Here is a 6,000-nt window from a genome sequence, read left to right as displayed (position 1 = left end):
GGGAATATACCAGCGGTCTTATCTTTATTTAAATACGTTCTTAATTAAACACAAGTTTAACTAATTAACCGTCCCTCTGCTTTACTGCGACAAATTAATTACAGATGAATAGAACAATCGACTTTATTTAAGATGCTTAAATTGGAAGAAAACACTTCTTCAAAAGACGCTCTTCAACAAATTTGGATCTCAATTTTGAAACAACTGTTGATGGTGTTATTAATTAATGATTTGGATAATCGGAAAAGTAAGAAGAACGTTTGAGAGGTAGAACGATCAATTGTTTTCATTGTCTACTCAACAAAGATGTAATTTCTTTGAATTGGAAATCATTACGTTTGAATAGCATTTTTATTGTTATTGAAGTAGTTTACCGTGAAAGGTTGATGTTGAAGGACACAGATAGTACATTTCTTTACCCCTCCTAACGAAGATTAATTTGACAACCGTCACTACAAGAAACCATTCTTCAATTTCGCATACGTCCCCCATTCCGTTCCATCCTTATCATGTTCCTTGCCTAACGTTCTCCCTTATATCAAGGTCTTCAACATCCCATCACCAATCAAAATGCTCAACATCCACCTTTCGTGCTTCACAAGGGACCAACGATCTTCTCACTGAATTAGTATAAGATGTTGGAATGAAATTATTAAATTTTATACCTTCTGAAGGGGACGTCGTAATCTAGTGCATAGAGCGCTGGGCTGCTGACTTGAGGATCCGGGTTTGATTCCTGGGGATCTTCCTAGATACCCCAGGTTGAACTGGGAAAGGAACTCCCCCCCCCCAACTCTGATGAAGGCATCTCTAACACCATCGGCTTTATAATCCTAAGTGAGCTTTACCCTCCACTATCAAAATAGTCTTAATTCACTTACGATTCATCTATTGGGTGCATGATGTAATGTTTTGGAGACGCCTCCACGCTCACTATCCCAGTATGCGAATCGGGCTTCCTTTGAGCTGCGTTAGTTCTCCGATTTTTCATAGGTTAGCTTAACTTGATGTGAAGTTTTCCTATATTATTTAAATAGCATATTCTCCTAATCAAACTCAAATTTCAGCAAAGAAGTCAGAGGGGAAAGTCTTTTAAGGTGAAAACACGCGAATTAGACTGAAATTAAAGTCAGCTGAGGAGTTCATTCATCCTCGTTTTCTTCCGGGATAGTTGCGTAATCGAAAAATAAAAGCGTATCAGATTCGTCGGCTCTTAATTTCTGTAACTGCATGGTAGAATTTGGAATCCGTTATGGAAAAAAACACACCAATGGGACAAATTGACACTCTTCAGCTTTTAATACTCAATCGCTCAATTATGTATAATTAAGGAGATGGAGAAATGATATTTAATTAGTCCAGTATAATTATTTAATAATACGCAAAGCTTATAAACATTATATTCTAGCGCATTGCATCCTTTTTCTCATGGAAAGGTGCGATTTTGTTTCCTATTTAGCGATGGTATTACGGTAGAAAAAGTTTTGGTGCTGAATTAAAGCACGAAAATGCTTGGCAGTGTTGAAATTATGTACGTTATCAGTTGAACGAATTTCTTTAGATCTTTATTCCTGACAGTCGAATTATTTGATCAATGCTATCCTTTTTGTTGCCAAAATATTGGAGAATATGTGGGAGGGCTGAAAACTTATGGAGAGGAGTAAGGGTAGAAATAAGCTGGGAGCATTATTTTAGCATGTCCTAACAAAACGCGTTTACCTAATAACGTCTCGCTTATTCACCCACGGGAATCGATCCAGGGCCCTCTCAATGAGAAGTTACCTGCACGGTGCCAAATTATTATAATTTCCCCTTGCATGTAGATGCATATAGTTTCAAAAATATATCAAAATTTAAGAATGAAGTTTTATGGGCAGCTACATTCAATTGATATTTTTAAAGATGGGATTAACCCATATAATGTTTTTATGAAATATGTATGACCAATTATACACGTACTATTGTTATTATTATTCGGCCCTTAAAAGATAAGAGGGGAGATCGACAGAATACAAGTACAAGTTAAGTGATGAAGATATTTACACAGTAAATTTTGACATAGAAAGAGAACATGATGTAGATTAGGTATAGAGTAGCTGGGATCCAGGCATATTTGATTGCGAGATAGAAAGGGCATTAATGGAATTTAAATCAAATAAAGTCGTGGGGATAATAGATAACATCCCCGCATAACTATTTCAGGGTTTAGGAAAACTTGGGAGGAAGAAGTTTTATAGGCTCATCCGCAGCATTTATGAGGGAGAAATTTGGCCGGAAGATTTCGTCAGATCAGTGTTAGTTCCCGTCCCTAACAAAAGGGAAAGGCAGTTTGCATGTGAAGACTAGAGGTCAACAATGTTGGGTTCGCATGCAGCCAAAGTGGTCAACAAAAGGAAGAGGAGAGCAAAGGACTACTTAGGGTATTATCGGTTGAGATCAGATATGAAGAAGGGTGAGATATTGTCCATGTCATCAAATCGAACATGCCAGAAGTAACTGTGATCCAATCAAGGTGACTTCGACGAGAAATGTGTTCTTTTCCACTTGCTTAGCTACGCCGATGTATCGACCCTCTTGCGATGTCAATCCACGTCGCCCTGAGGCCGAGTCGAAATATCCATCGCACATTCACTCACGGACATGAACGCCACACGTGACTTATATGTCGTTCACAAGGGCCGCGGCTCAAAATATTTCAGCGATTCCTCGCCCCGTCTTATTTTCCACCCCCACCCAACGCTTTCATAAATGCCCTCCGCTCTCTCACTTTCTCCTACCGTTTGACTCGGTGATTTTTATTTACGATTTCTCAAAAAAAAGAGGAAGAGGAACACAATGAGTTTCTCACAACCTCGGAATCTTTCAGTTCACTCTCGGAGCAGCAATTCTGTCTGTTAAAAAGAGTGCGGATTTGAGGAGTCAATTCGTTGGTGCTCCCCGCTCATGAAATCAATCAACCTCATCCTCATCGGATGTGCAAATTACTGAAGGCGTTTAAAATTCACGTCTTCTTCCATCCAAATGTGATCTTCTTCCTGGATTTATTTTTATATCGTAGCAGGGAACTGGGCACCATACGGAAAGCTAGAAGAGCCGCACTAATTTACTAAGCATAAGCGTTGATCCATCGAATGTACGAGGGTCATCCGGAAAGTAGTACCCGTTCGTGCCGCATGAAGTGCTGACGACGCGAGTAGCCGCTGGACGAGGTCAGATAGCTTCAGTGGCTTGTCTGCCTTCTCTGAGCCAAGTTGCGTGACGCTAGCATTGCCTGTGTTGTTTCTGTGATTGTTTACAATGTTTAAAAAAATTGAGAACGCCGCCAGTTGTGAAGTGAGGGCAGTGATTAAATTCCTCAATGCAAGAAACGTTCGCCCATGTGATATTCATCGCCAATTAAAGGAGGTGTATGGAGACAATGTAATGGACGAGTCGTCTGTTCGGCGGTGGTGTCGCAACTTCAACATGGGGAGGGGGAACACACACGACGATGAGCGTTCGGGGAGACCGTCTGTCATTACAGACCAACTGGTGAGTTCAGTTGACGAATTCGTGAGGAACGATCGGCGCGTCACAATTGATGACATCTGTGAGCATTTTCCCAATGTTTCTCGAACAATTGTTCATGAAATTGTTAAACACCATCTGCATAATGCAAAAATTTGTGCAAGATGGGTCCCTCGCGTATCTCAATGAGCTGGCGGCGAAGGACTATGCAGCAGGAATACAGAAACTTGTCACACGTTATGACAAATGCCTTAATTTGCTTGGAGATTATGTTGAGAAGTAGTTTAAAGTATCCTCTTTCAAATAAAATTTTTTATGTTTGTTAATATTTACTTTTGTGTCTTTATTTCACGAACGGGTACTACTTTCCGGATGACCCTCGTATCATTGAAACTTAACATTTTCATTGCAATTTACTAAAAATTCGCTTAAAAGTGCATGAAAAGTGGTGGCAAAATTGAAAATTGTAACAAATAGGCTAAGATACAAGAAAACTAGTACAGAAAAAAAATTTCACTTCGATCCAGTCTACGTTATCCCATGGCAACCAGAGTAATTGAAATCTTATTTTCAGAACTGTATTATTAGTAACAAAATCAATGTCTACATTACTATCGGGAATATTATAATTCCAGTGTGATTTTTTTAAATGTGAGTTGATGATTATGACGGCGGAGAATCAACTAATTGACGCGTGGAAAACTCTTTGGTAATATACTGTACGCCTTATTGAAAAATCCGTTTCCATCATAGAATTTGTTGTTTGTTACATGGATGTATAATTTTGCTTGTATTGGCTGCGACTGCATGCATGTATAATACATGATTTTATAGGAACATATTTTAGGGGATACATATTTGTTAATACCCTCCTCTTAATAGAAGACATAAATAATTATACCATTTTAAACCATTAATCGCTGTTACAATGCTTTACGCATTTAGACTAATGATTTCAATATATGTAAAGGTTCTTTTAAAGGGGATGAAGGGAATACGACACAGAAATAATGGCAAGTAGTTTATGTTCGATTAATTGAGTTTAAATCCTTACCGGCTATCATTACAGTTCCAAAGAGAAATGTCAGAAATTTTAGCAAAGGCCTGCATACACCATCCCAATCATTGAAAGTTAAACATTAAAAAAATTATGATAAAATTTTATTTTCTTAACTTGGCAGTTCGATCATTCCTTTGCCCCAATGCCTTTCTATGCTTTGTTACCGATTAGATCCTTCCCCGCAGGGCCAAACGAAAAGTTTTGTTTGTCAATGAGACAATTTGTATTTTTCGAGCCACCTAATATTTTTTCTCTCTTTCCTTTCCTCGATCATGAATCTGTACTGAGATTACAAGAAACTTCGGGAGATTCCGCGACAACTTTTAGACGTAGTTATCCGTAAAAATTCATTACAATGCAACAATTGCAGAGTAGTCGAATGATTTTTACACTCTGCAATTTTTGCACTGTACAGAGGTATATTCCTCACTTTTCGTTTTCAGAACCCCCAAAATAAATCCTAACCAATGGGGAATAATTCTCTGCTTAATAGCCTTCGGTTAATGTAATGCGTCTGGAGAGAATGACTTGAAATAAGGAAGGAATGAAGGTGAGTTTAATTTTTGCAAGCCTAAGTATTTGTGCTGGAGATAATTTTTTTAATGGGAATCCAGACGGCTTTTAATCCATGGAATAAAATGTCCATTGTTTCCTCAGCTTAAATAATAATTCCACAGGTGCAATGCGAAGCATTGAAATTGACTGCAAGAGCGTTTCGTAATTTGGTTGCCTGTGCACGCATTCTTTTTTTTTCCTTTACGTAGAATGACGTTAATTTGAGAAAAAGGTTTCTTGGTAATTTGTTGGTCGAAAACTTCCTCATCTTCTGCGTATATTTAAGATTCGGAAGTAAGCGGCTTATTTAAAAAAATCAAAGAAAAATTTCTTTTATTTTAGGAGTCCTCTTCTGAAATTTTTTCTATTGGATCGTGTTGAGTATTCGCACGATCATCATCAGGTAGATAAGCCAATGGTGTTCAAATGCTACCCTTTTCTGAATTCTAAGCGACTTGAATTACTTTGAAATGGCTTGAGTACGTTATGCTTTCGATAATGGTCTATGGTCGCACTTTGCCGCATTCGTTGTCCAGAGAAACATACGAATTTTCTCTACCCGTGGGAATTATTTTTTAGGCTCAACCATTGTTCCCATCATCAGGGAATCATCTCTCCAGGAAGAGGAGGAGTTCACGGGTTATTTCACGTGTCGATTAATTACCCGAAATCTTTTTCCACGCAGCTCCGTGAATAATGGACGACGACGGATCTCGTATGGCGTTGATAAAATATAAGTTGCACATCGCATGCCTCACTTGAATGATATACCACAATATTTCTGTAGAGTCTGATGAATAAACTTGTTAACGTGTCAATTACTTACACTGAGTTTTTGTGATAAAATAAACGCGTTGATCTAAAAAAATTAAAAAATA

This window comes from Hetaerina americana, unplaced genomic scaffold (genome assembly GCF_022747635.1).
Source record: "Hetaerina americana unplaced genomic scaffold, ioHetAmer1.1.p SCAF_15, whole genome shotgun sequence".
In the NCBI taxonomy this organism is placed as follows: domain Eukaryota; kingdom Metazoa; phylum Arthropoda; class Insecta; order Odonata; family Calopterygidae; genus Hetaerina; species Hetaerina americana.
The sequence above is the reverse complement of the archived record's forward strand: the minus strand, read 5'-3'. Positions refer to the sequence as shown.